A 13,772-nucleotide genomic window follows, 5' to 3' on the forward strand; every position below is an offset into this window, starting at 1 on the left:
CCTCCCAGAGGGGTCCAGGCTGCCATTACAACCACATTGAGCAAGAAGTAGGTGGAGATGTCCATTAACCCCTTAATTAAGTGCTGAGATGGCAGTCACAAGTCAGGGTGTGTCCAGAAGAGCCAGATGAACTGCAAGGAGTAGGAATCCCATTTGAACCCCACAGGGCTGTGGACAGTACCTGTGGTAATAGCACCGAGTTTAGATGCAGCTTTCCATTTCTGGAACTTAAAGAAGCTGATGGTGATTAAGCAGCCAAATCTGCCATCAGGAGGCAGAAATTTCTGTTTTGGAGCATTGAGGAGTTAACCTAAGTGCTGTAACATCAAGCAGCTGTCAGCACAGGACAAGGAGACAGACTTAAAGGCACCTTTGCCACAAGACCGCTCTGGTTTTATCACAAATCCTTTTCTTTGTTGCCCAGTTACAAGCAAAATGAAACTATATTTTCTGCCACTGTCTGTCCTGCCAGAGCTGTGTGCTGCAGGAGACCACAGGAAATCAGGTGGGGTTTATCCCACCTGCCAATGCAGAGAAGGCAATAGATGGTGATGGTCGACAAAGCTGTTGTTTTTAGCATCTTCTCCATAGCCTCCCACCAGGACAACAGGGGGACAAATGACATTGCCAGCCATCCCCAAAGAGTTTGGTAGAAGAACACAAGGTGACTGAGCTGCTCTGCCCAGTCATGGCCACAGGAGTAGTCTCTCATACAAGGACTGAAGGGTCCCAAGGCAGGGGTGTTCCTTGGCCCAATGGGTTGCTTTGGCAGGTGAATGGTACTTGGCTGGCAGGTGCTGCAACACCTCAGCTCAGCAATCTGTACCCAGATCTCAGCCATCCCCTGTTGATCGTAGCCAAGACAGCATCCCATAAGAAGAAACTCTGGGAAAAAGTTAATGGATGTACAGAAGAAGAGTAGAAATGTAGAAACATTATCTAGAGCTGGACTTTCAACATCCCTGGCTCATCACAATCCAAGTTTTCTTGAGACCCTCACCAACAACCTCTCTCAGCATTAGCAGGAGCTAAATGTGCAGGAAAGAAAAAAACAAAGTATCTCAAGAATCAAATTGCCATCCCAACTAGAAGGCAAAGAATATATGTCATGAGATAAATCTCCTTGTATAGAACAATGTGCAAAAGTGAAACCATTTTCTAACAGTGCAAATTTCAAACACTGAGTTTTCATCTTTAGTTCTTTTCTCCTCCCTTTATTCTTTGTTCTCCATTTTCCCATCTTAATTTCATTTTGGTAAATATTTCTCCCTGTTGCTCAGATAACCGTATCTGATTGCAGAGACTTGAAGCGTAACCGATGATGAAAGATAACCTGAGGGATATCGGAGTGCACACACCAAGGGGTGTGGACACAAATCCCTGAAATATGCTAGCAGTATGACCAGAGTCGTTTTACCTGTAGGTTAAGTCAAGATAAGAACTTGCCTGATGGTTGCACACACAGGATTAGACAAAACCAATTCTTCATGCTTGTTAAAAATCCACCTGGACTGTTGGCTTGAGATGGAGCTGAGGCTGAGGTTGGGGGGTGAAGGGGAGCTCATGTGTCTTTTGACACAAAATTTGACTCTCTATCCCAATGGTGCCCTCCCAGCTGGGAGAGTGGGAACTAACTCAGAGGGTAAGAGAGAGGGTAAGCCCTACCAGCCAAGACCAGGGGTTTTGCCCCAAGTGGGCTTTTCAGTTCAGGGCTGGCACTGTTGCAGCAGGTCTTCCTGCACCAGGCTCATAGGTACCTCTGCCTCTTCATGGCAGGCTTCAGTGTCACCTGCAGCTCAAGGTCACTGCTGGGTGCTGGTGGCAGTGGGGGAGGTGGCTGCCCTAATCAGCAGCCAGCCCTCTAGGGGGTTACATGAAGGCAGTGGAACACATCTGCTCCGGGCACAGGCAGTGAGGCATGCGGGGAGTGGATGACTAATACCCCCGCACTGGCCTACTTAGAGCCGGGGTGGCTTCATCACCTGCTGCTCTGGTGGGTCCCCACAGCACCAATGGGCAGGGGAGAAGCACGACCTCTTCCTGGAGTGGAGGGCAGGTGGAAAAGCCTCCCCTCACTCAAAGATGCTGAGCAGGGTTTGCCCGTTCATACGTGAGGAGGGCTTAGATTTCACAAGAAAGAGATAATCAGAAAATAATGCTGCAGTATGCAATCCAGCACTTCTTGCACTTCTTCCTCAACACTTTCATACAGAATCTTCTTAGAAATTATTTACAAATACCAAGCAAAGTTGAAGGCACAGCCATGAAATGCTGATCATCAGTTTGCAGGATTTTATGAGTGCTGAATGATGATAGATACCCTCTTTGTAAAGTCAAGGCTGCTTGTGTCACCTGGTGAGTGCGAAGATCTCTGCAAACAGCATAGGCAAACAGAAGAGGTCAAATCAAAACCAGCTCCCACAGTGCATTATTAATCCTGCAGATTGTGCACAGTGGAAATAAAGTCATCTTAAAGTAGCCAAATGCTCTAATATAAAGAACTAGTTAAAAAACCCTCCCAAACTATTAATAACAAATAGAAAGTGTTCTTGACAATGAAAACTTGCATGGTTTTACCCCAGACCTCTGACTCAGATGCTGGCAGTACTGGAGCAGTGCCAGGTGTGTGTACCCCTTTGCCATCACATGGCTTCTCCAACCTAGCCCAGGCAGGCTGTGTCCTGCCCCTCCACAGCTGGAGTGTGGACAGGCCCTGATGAAGAGCATCTCTGCCTGGATGTCTTGTGAGTTTGAGAGGCTCAGGTGTTAAAGGGAACTCTCAGTGGAAAGCTATGGCCATAAACATGCTATTTGTAACAGTTTAAAGCTATTTAATATTTAACCACTCAGTTCACCTCTCCCTTCAGGTCTGTACCTCTAGCATTAATGCAGCATTAATCAAGTATTTAAACTTTCCTTGTTAACAATCAGCTCAGGAACTGAAAACACATTGTGGATCCATAATATCTCACTCTCCATCAGGTGTTAAGATGTCATGGGACAACTGCTGGGGTTTTGCAGACTTTTGGACCCATTTTTATGCTGAAATTCCTTATGGTGAGGCCATTGATCGGGCTGTGCAGCAGGTATCTGCTGCCAGCAGTGACACAGAGGAGTGCAGAGCTCATCTATCCGAGCAAAGGGAAGGAAGCACTCCTCTAAATGAGGCCATGTTTGTGCCACAGCAGCAGATATGCACAGGCAGGGAAGATTTTTTTCCGTACATGCATGGGGCCAGGACCTTGGCCATAGCTTGGAGCTGGCAGGGAACAAGCAGCTCCTGGCTTAGGAAGAGAGCAGGGAATGGAGGATGACTCACAGCCCAGCCCAGCCCAGTCCAGTCCAGTCCGCCCTCCCTGCCAGCCACAAGTGCTGGGCAGCAGATTTCAGAGAGGAAGAAAAGGACAAGGCCACTCATCATCCACTCCTGTTTCTCCACTGATTCACTCTTTGCTCATCTAGACAGGGCTGAAAATAACAGCATGCAAAAGGAAGGGCAAGAGGTGCAAGCAGCCCAGGTGGGAGGTCTGAATGTACTAGAGTTTGGCTGGGATCACCACTGAGCATGGTGTAGACTGCTCTGGCATGGCAGAAAATCAGTCTGAGGACTGGGAAAAGACACACATTATCTTCACTCCTCTTAAAACAGAAGTCAGCATTGATATGATGTGGTTTAATAAAGGCTAAAGATGTTAGCCTTAATTAACTAGTGTGTGAGGTCCTGGTCTGGACATGGTACATGCAGACCTGGACAAAGTGAGAAGCATTCAAGGAGCACAAGAATCAAGAGAATTATACACCAAGGGATTCAAAATGAAAAACATGGCTCATTTAGTCCAAGAAAAGAATATTTCCAGAACAGAGATGGAAACAATCCTCAAACACATACAGCCTTCTTGAGAAAATGATTGTTTTATATTATCTGTAGACAAAGACATGAAGAAATCAATTTTCCTTCTGCAACAAAGAGTCCTTTGACAACCCACTAGGGAATATTTCCAAGATGTACAAGGTGTGGAGTGTGGGAGAGGCTGGAGAATCCCTTTCCAGAGAGATTTTTCAGGAGTCCTTAGACAAACCTGGGTGTGATGTTTTGCTGCACTGAGTGGCTGTGGTGGGGGCCCAGTAGGGCTCCCTGGCCTCAGGGTGTCTCAGTACAGAGAGGGAACCCAGCAATCCTGCAGGTCTCCCCCTGGCTTACATTTCGTCGCCTCAAACGTGGCATTAAGTATTCTTGGCAAGAGTTGTGACTTGGCTTGAAGAAGCATTTGATAAGATCCATAAAGCTAAACACAGATTACTGCTCTATAAGAAAGTGTTGAACAGCAAATATGCCCCACTTTCTATGATCTAAACCATGTTAATTCTCTAAGCACAATTCATAACACATCTGGACCCAACTATTTCCATCTACTTATAGACAGTGTTAAGTGAGCTACTGTTTTAATTTTGCTGAGCCAGACAGAGATAATACCCCCAGGAAACAATTTAAGTCTGTAAAAAGGACAGTTTAGGTTGCTAAGTGATAATGATTTGCAAAACATAAATACTTACACAAAGGAAGTGATTAATTCAGGACATTCTTTATATATCACTACTGTAATCTTTTCAGCTGCAGCCCATTATGTACCCTTATCTCACAGCATATTCACTTTGTTTTACAACCAATCCTTTTAATCTGCCCGTTTGTTTCAAATTCACATCTTTTATTTACCCAGCCTTTTTCCTGCTGTAGCCATCCTCACTCCATGGAATGACACCAATGGACTCATCACACACAGGATTGGAGATGTTTGCACTTGGGCACCAAAGAGAGGTTCAAACAATGGTTCCAGTACCAGTGTACTGTCCAACACAGGTGGCTAAGCAAATCTGCATTTGTCATCATCCATGGAGGAGTTGGTGGTGCAGAGTCCATCTGCAAACATAGCACCTATCTGTTACTTATTAATTCCTGCACAACAACATTCTGCCCTTTGCCTTAGATGAAGACACTGGAGATGAGAGGCTGTAAATCTAAGGTGAAAGGACTGACACTTGCAGGAAGTGGAGAGTGTTGTCACTAATTTAAATATGTCTGCTATTTATACTGTCTTACATGCAGTGACCAGGGAACAGCATTCAGATCTTCCATGGGAATATTGCTCCGAGCCCCTAAATGCCAAATTGCTGCTCATGGAAATGAGAAGCACAGGAGCTCCACAACTCCTTGGCCCCATTAGTACTTACCTCAGACAATGGCCTGAAGGTTTGCTAATTCTTGAAAAACTGCAATCTTGTTGAAACCTTCATTTTGTTTTATGACAGTCTTGTCATTTTAGTCTGCATGACATTGTTTACCCTGTAAAATGCTGCCCCCTGAAGCAGATGCCTCCTGCAAGGAATGAGCATGACCAGCCTATGGCATCCCCAGCTCCCTGCCCAACTGTTGGGGTTGACTGGCTCCTACTTGCTCACTGCTGCCTTTAAAGTGATGTGAATCCACTGACAGCAACTTTCACCAAGGCTCCTTCCAATACTGTCTCTCCCATCATATCTCTAAGGAAGCATTGAGATGACCTTCCATAAAATCAGGGAAAGGCAGTAAAACCTGCTATTTACACTCTCCTGGTTTTGCAGATTTTTTCTGATGTTCCAGCAGTCTTCCCCTACTAGTTTCACATCCATTTCCTGTTTTCCTCTTCAGTTCTCTCATCTATCATAGCCTCAGTGTTGACAGTGATTCGGCCTTCCCCGGTTATTTCAACATGCCTCTGTCTTGACTTTATTTCCTATTTCCTTCACAGCTTCCCCTTTCTAAAAGTTATGAGTATCTGCTCTTGTGATTTCTTCATTTGTTTGTGCAATGGGGATGTCCCAGCAGCCCTGGATTGCTCATACCCCTCTGGAAATCATCGTATTATGTATTGTTTGTGTAGCTTTACCATAATGCCCACCACCACTCTATATTGGATTGCTTCCTTGAATATTTTTCTTGTTTGCAGTAAGTTTGGGGTTGGATTTTTTGTGGGTATTTTTGTTGGATTTTTTTTTCTTTTTCTTTTTTTTTTTTCTTTTTCTGTGTACAATGACCTAAAATGGTCCCAAAATATCTCTTTGGAAACCACCTTCTCAGAGCTAGACTTTATTTACTGTGATCAATGTCACCCCACCTTTTTCTTCATTTTCCTCTTGGTCTCTTTAGATAAACTAATTTGTGGCTGCATGAGCATGAGGTGTATCCTAATATTAAGCATTAGGCCATGTTGTATATTTTAATTGTTTCTAATTTGCATGTTTATAGGGATCAAGGATCTCTGATTTGTACTAATGGTATCTGTGTAATCTCCAAGAGGTGTGTTTCAATCCTTTCCTAAAAGAACTCAAAGACCTCTGCAACTGCTCTAAATAACTTGTTCAGTTTCTTCACTTACACTTAGGAAGACTTTTTAAAAAAATCTAAGCTGTGGATCAAACTTGTATTTGCAGCTTGATACTTGTATTTGCAGCTATGGCAAGCTTCCTACAATCTTGTAAAAGTTTGAAAAATATTATTTATTCTATTTCATAAGCAATGAGCCCAAGAGTGTAGATAAGTATGTGAAGATGGTCTCCATGCCCACAAAAAGGAACAAAGCTCAAGATCAAGCAAACAGTTAAAATAACTGTCAGCCAAAATTGTGAGCATCAGAAGGAGATGAGGGAGGCTGAGCATCAGGTGATAAATCTGCTGGTCTTGGACTGACACAGGATTGGATGCCAGTCAAGATTTCTTAACTTGTCATGCTCAGGACTCAGACCATGGCTTGAGTAAGTGACCTCTGCTAAGGTGCCACCCTCAGATCAGACTCCTGTGCAGGTCTTGCAGCCATTCCCTCTGCCATCTCCAATCCTCTTCCCCTGGGGGGGGTTCATGACCCAGAGCACTGCCGGCTTTCACCAAGGGAAAAATGGGAATGCAAAGATGCAATTGAGCATTAAGTAGGCAACTGGAAAATGAAGGAGAGTGTAAAGGACAAACAGGTATGGATTAACAAAATTAGAAGTATGGGGTAGTAGGGCAGGAACTGTGTAAAGGTACAAATGCAAGCTAAGAGAAGGCACAAAGCAAGAAGAAACTGAGTGGGCCAGGACCATTGCCTGTCCTCCTGGGCAGTGAAGGCAGATGCTGACACAGATCTGAGGACCCCCACAGTGCAGCCTCCCTCAGTCTGGGCTGTGCTCAGGGTGTTGTTCAGCCCTGTGCTGTCTGTGGTGTTGTATATGAAATTGCCAGAGGTGAAAATATACTGTCATAAAATTCTCCCCTAATAAATTTCCCTTCATTAAGTCAGCTTGCATTTTAATTGTGGAGACTATACTTTCTCCACCCTGTTACTGTGGTTTTACCAGGTATGTAAATTGGGGATTTTAGCCAAGGGTAGAATTGTGTGAACCATACCTGGTTCCATTCCAAACCTTCTCAAAAGTAGAAGCATGTATTCGGCATTTCATAATTTTCTCACAAAAGGAATAAAAAAAGAGGAAGAGCTGTCACAGATTTGTCATAAGAGCTTTCTCCAGGTAAAATTGTTGCATACACCACTAAAAAAACCACCTGAAAATAATAGTTCAAGCAACAAAAATAAAAAGCTCTCCTTGAGAAAACCATGACTGGAAGGACAGTATTTACCAAACAGGCCTGGAAACAGGCAAAAATGTATCCCATTGCTGGGCGATAGAAAGAAAGAATATGAAGTGAGAGCTGGAGGGAAGGAGGGCTCAGAAAAGCTACATCAGTGAGCACTGGTACTTCCAACACACATCACCTGTGTGAGGTCTCTGCTTCTCAGGGAGGATGCAAGGAGTTGAAAAGGCAACAGGCAGGAGCCAGGGACTGGGAGACCTGCCCTGTGAGGGTAAAAAAGCAATATAATCTCCCAAATTACAGGGACTTTGCTGACCACAAGGGTCCTTCTTCTATTGCCCTATGCCTTCCAGACCCAAACATAAAATCCCTATGGTCTAAAAAGGCCTTCTGCCAATAACTTTGCTTTAAGGCTCACAGAGCAGCTGATCACCAATGATCTCAGCAAGTACCAAGCTGACAGGTAAATACTGAGTCAGACATAAAATAGGGAGCAGCTTCATCTTGGAACCTACCATGAGATTAAATTGGAGAATTCAAACATTGCTGTCAACAGGGAGGATTAGGAAAAGGCTGCGTTTGCACTCCTGCACCTGCAGCACACAGCACTGTCCTGGGAGGAATGTGAGTCAGAGAAGTTTCTGCCAATGGGCTGCTGGGCTGTGCCTGGGGAACTGCAATGGGAATGACCAAAACACACCCTTGAGCCACCAGCCATGATGAAACACGGTCCAGATGGCCAGATTCAGAGTTTAGATCCAATCTACTGATTGGAAATAATCAGTATTCATCACAAAGAGTTTGCTTGTAGAGGCTGGAGTGGGAGGTTGGTACAACATCTGTGTAGCATTTAATCCCCATGTGTAGCTTTGAAATGTAGCTGAGAAGCTTAGATGTAGCTGACAAGCATCAGTAATGAAGGGTCACTACAAGAAACTAATGTGGGAAGAGAGGTGGATGGTGAATGGACAATTCAAAGGAAAGCTTAAAAAATGGAAAAAGAAGAAATACAACAAAGTATAGAATAGGGCTCATGAGCTCCTATGGCTACATGAGCTTGGAAATCATACAAAGGATCATAAATTTTTTAAAAATGGTGTCTAAATACAAGGTTTTGCTTCCCTCAGAGAAACTTCTTGAGGAAATGCACACTAAAAGGATGAGAAGCAACCAGAATAACACTGTTTCAGTGCCACTATTGAAAACAAGCTCACTGAGTGTTGCCAAAAGTAAGAGACAGCTGTGGACAAACCAGTCTTCCCGTGGTAGCCGGGTTTTATTCAGTTCTGGCCTTTGTGCTTTCCTGCTATAAACAAGGTGATTGTGTGTTGTTCTAGAAGTGTCTCAACATTGCTTTAATTAGGCAGCTTACAAATTATGTGGCTTTTAAATTACTCATAAATCATGAGCATGGTCATGTTAAAGCCCTCCTTGTAGGCTCTAACATCCAGTGATGATCACCTCTACCTTTTAACAAAAATTTCAGAACCTTTGACACAACCACCAGAGGAAGGTCCTGCAACCACACACATCCTGGCAAAAGAGCCCCCATGCTGCTGAGGAATGAATATTTACATCATGGAAAGTTCTCCAGCTTTCCTCAGACTGAAGTCATGCCATCAAGTAGATGGCAGCTGGCAGTAACCCACATCAGCAAAAATCAGAAAAGCTGCAGCAGGGATCACAGAAAAGAGCTTGGAACAGCACAGCACCAGGGCAGATGGATCTCAGCTATTACAGGTAAACTATCTTGGAAGGAAAAAATTGATTTTATAGGTGAATAGTCCAAGTTTGTTAGCCTGAAAAATGGGTAAATGAGGATGAGCTGTTAACATCCATTGCCAGCTCTGCAACAGGCTGTGGCTGGCTTCCCAGGAGCTGGGCAGACTGGCCTATACAGGCAGTACAGCCAAAAGCCCTTTGCTACAGAAACAGGGCAGCAAGCCATGCTGGAGGCCAGCACAGACTGACCTGGCCTAACAAACAGAACAAACCCCAGGGCTGTGAGCAAGGCTGCCCACATCGCCTGTTTACTGACCTGCGCCAGCATGGCCAGCAGCAGTGTGCCAGAGCAAAGTCCTTCTGGCAACAGGCAAGAAACTCGCCTGCAGCTCACAGGAGAGGTGGCAGCTGGGAGTTACACTTTGTTTTGCTCTTCACAGGCATGGGGACAGGACTACCAACAGGGTGGACATGGCAGTAACTACCTGAGGCTAGTCAGTGGCCACTGTCTGGCCAGTTGTTTCAGAACATTTTATGGCAGCACACTCCAGAGGAGTCTGGACTGTAGTTTTTTAAGAAGAGACTTGAAACCAAAAGCTATATTCAGATGCAGTAAGAACTGTTTACATAGTGCAAAAAACATGCACCTACCTCCTCTTTACTGATGCTTAAATATGTTTGCATTAATCCCTACCTACTGGTTTTCCCTTATAATAAATGATTAGATCACTAAGATCAGATTAAATCTGATTTTATTTGTCATAATATAAATAATACCTGCATCTTCCTAAGAAAAATTGTATTCTCTATTTTTTCTCTGCAGTCATATCCTTATTTTTTAATAGTTTTTGTTTTGTAAACAACACACTGGAGTAGTATGAGATGTCTCAGCAACTGAAGCTGTATTCAGACTTCTGTAATAACCCTTTACTATGCACTGATACAGATACTGATAGAGGGGAGATGATGTTTGTAGTTAACTTTTCTTTCTAAAGAAGGAAAATCAAAAGCAATATTCCAATAATATTTCTGGTTTGTAGAAGTACAAAATGTGACTTCATGCTACTCCATAAAATTCAGTACCACATGGACAACAGGCATACTCATTTCATGAAATCACCTGGCTATGCAATTTGCTGTCTCCAGTAGCCCGTGTGTTTGAAATGGGACAATTACATCTCTCCATTACTGCATGGCTTTGAAATGGCATTGCTGAGTAATATCAGAAAATCTGGTTTTGTGGTCGCAAGGTGCTCTGGAATGTGGAAAACTACACACTTCTGTGACTGCTGCCTTTGTGCCTGGCAATTCCAGAGATATGTTTTTAACTGCACAGAAATAATTTCTATATTACTACTTAGGACTTAGTATGCAGATTTCACCCCATGAAGTAGGGTTTATAAAAAAAACCAACAACATGCTCTACATCAACCACAGCTTGCAGCAAAGCTGACTCATAAACAACCTCATTTTTTCAGTAATATCAGAGTCACAGTGAGGATTTTTCCAGCCTCATCACTTTCTCCTTAGGCTGCTAAAAAATGCCCCCATGGTATTCCTTAGGAGCATTGCCTGTTTAAGCAGACCAAGAACAAGCAACCATGGCTTGATGTGGAAAGTAGGTACTGGTATTGGAAAAATAGGTTATGGTATTGGAAAAATTAGTGCAAGACCTGATGTTAAAGTTTAAAAACATTGTAAATGGAAAGAAGGGTTTTCATAGTCCTTTAAATTACCAAGTCTTTTTAATGTTTTCTATTGGAAAACCTTTCCATTGGGATGACACAGAGGTGTTGGACCCTTGTGGAGGCCTTGAGCAGTCTGTTGAAACTACAACGGTATTATCATCTAGGCTTAAGCTAAACAGATCAAACATTCAATTTAGGGCAAATTTACAGCTCTTATTGTGTAGAATCTTCTAAAAAAAAGTAAGTTCAGCATAAAGCTTTCCTATATCCACATGAAATTATGGACTCTTAAGTTAACTTTTCCATGTTAGACTATATTCTAAACATAGATAAGTACCCATAGATAAAAGGAAACAGGTTTCTGAATGATTCTGCTTCTGAAACATCTCTGCTCCTTGTGAAAACAGGTGTGAAATGCAGGTAGCTGGAAGGAGTGTACCAAGACACATGTTAAAATCTCCATTTCACACCCACATTCAAGAAGAAATCTCATGCACACTGAGTACTCTTTTATTCCAAGCATCTCTCCATTTACATGTCTGGTGAAGGACAATCCATCCTTGCAAGCCCAAGAAGCATTTGTTTGAATATGTTAAGAAAATAAGTTGTACTGCTCTAAAGAAAACTAGAACACTGCCAGTTTCTTATGATTTCCCGTTTATAATAGAACCAAGAGGTTTGTGTAGCCTTTCTAGAGAAGGTTCCACCCAAAAAATGAACTATAACAGATACTAGTCCATATGTAACTTCCTCTAAGTGATGTGCTCTAAGCTGCACCCCTGCTTAGTTCTGAATAACATGCTGAAGGAAGGAACTCCTTTCTCTTTCTGAAATCACAGAAAAGTACAGAAAGAAATCCTTGGCTGTTGGCTTGGTACATACAAATCCTTACCAAATTGAATGTGAATTTTCCCCTGGGGTCAGTTTTTGTCTTTACACTCTGCAACAGCACCCGCATGTGCGTGCACACTCATATTCTCACTGAAGCTTGAGGGAACAGAGCAGATGAGCAGGCAGCTACAGAAAACATATTCATTTACACTTGTTTACTCTAACTAGATCCAAATTAATTTGTGAAACACTCCCTTTGGGCCTGGTAGGCTGCTGACAGCAGAAGAGCATTTGGTTTTCCTCCTGATACTTCAAGTAATTGTAAGGTTCACATCTGCTGGGCTCTTCTTCTTATTGAGAGCTCCCATCCTCCACATCTCCATCCCTGTAATGGCACCACAGTTAGAGATTCTCAAACCCCTTTTTGTAACTCCATACTATGGCAATGCAATGCTGACATGGGACTATACAGGCACTGGCAGCACAGATCTCATCTTTCGAGAAATTGAGACTGACAATTCCATCACTTTGTCTCAAAATGATTTTTTGCTGTTTTTATACAAGCACCTCAAGCACTTCTCCTGCTTCCCTAATGAAGCACAGTTCACTCTTTGCCTAAAAGATGGTAATAGATAGGATAACACAGTTTAATACCATTCCAATAGTGCAATCAGAAAAATACATTTTAACTTTCAAACTTATCATGATTTAACAGTAGAATAGGGAAACGACTACAGAACAGGGAAAGTAAATTAATATAGCTGCTTTGCAAGCTGCAAGCTACTCACTACACTCAGAGATTTAGGAAACAGAGGTATTAGAGACTTTCCTTAGAGAAGCAATGGAGTATTTCTGTGCATCTGTCCTTTCTTCCTATCTCACACATTATAGATGTCTTTTTAATAAAATCAAAGGCTGTTGTATGAACGTATTGGATACTGCTTCAATTATACTGCAATATGCAGCAGTAACTTACAGGAAAATACATGCAATAAGGAAAACAATAAATATCAAATTGATGAAACAGAGAAAAATACAGTGTAACAAAGACAGCCTTAGAAAATTCTACAGGTGTAACCTGAATAAAAAATTACAGGAATTTAAAATATGCAACTGTGTAAAAAAGAAACCACAAGGTCAATTATTCCAAAATATCTCATAGTTTACCATAAAATAGTTACTTGATCATTTAACTACTGCTCATTCTGTTGACAATCAAACAAAAGAAATATTTGACTGGAGCAACATTTCTGATGCATCAAATAAAACTTGAAATCAGGAAATGCGAACCAGGAGGAAGCTTAGGAGGTCTCTACTATAACCTCCTGTTCACAGCAAGTCAGTTTTGAGGTCAGACCAGGCTGTTCAGGGCGTCATCCAGTCAGGACTTGAAAACCTCCAGGTTGGAAGACTGTACCACCTCTGTGGACACTCTGTGCCTCTGTCTGACTAATCCTCATGGGGCAAAAATATCTCCTGGAGGCTGGAACTCCTATGCAAATGTCAGTTAAAATACACTTTTTGTCAAGCACCTTCCCCCTCCTCCCCTTATAGCTGTAAGCCTGTGTGGGAGCTGATGCTCCGAGGTGAGATCTGCTGTAACCCTGTGGAGCAGCTGCTCACTCTACAGATGTGCTCTGTCTCTCAAGCATCAATCACAGTGAGGCACACAAGCTAATACTTTCCTCATTAAAATATTTTATTAATAAGCAAATAATAAAGACAGCAGCAAATATTTCATGACATGATCAAGTTTTAAAAAAATCTCAGAGTAAACAGAAGCACTGAAAGCTAATTAGTTATGACACTGTCATATGCCCACAAGAAAAACAGGTCAAATCTTGAAAGTAATTAGAACCTTCTTCAGCCTTGTTTGAAATGCAAAACCATACACAAAATGAGGAAATCAACCTCATAATGAATTT

At 42.6% G+C, this 13,772-nt stretch overlaps 1 long non-coding RNA gene across 7 annotated transcripts in view; it reads left to right on the forward strand.

Moving 5' to 3' along the window:
• Nucleotides 1-13,772, forward strand: part of LOC127059219 (uncharacterized) — a 78,910-nt gene that overhangs the window by 14,677 nt on the left and 50,461 nt on the right. For all 7 annotated transcript variants that reach the window (XR_007776836.1, XR_007776832.1, XR_007776834.1 and 4 more), the window contains exon 3: nucleotides 9,093-9,346. This is a non-coding gene — a long non-coding RNA (uncharacterized LOC127059219). The remainder of the gene's footprint in view (nucleotides 1-9,092; nucleotides 9,347-13,772) is intronic.

This window comes from Serinus canaria, chromosome 1, assembly GCF_022539315.1.
Source record: "Serinus canaria isolate serCan28SL12 chromosome 1, serCan2020, whole genome shotgun sequence".
Classification (NCBI taxonomy): Eukaryota; Metazoa; Chordata; class Aves; order Passeriformes; family Fringillidae; genus Serinus; species Serinus canaria.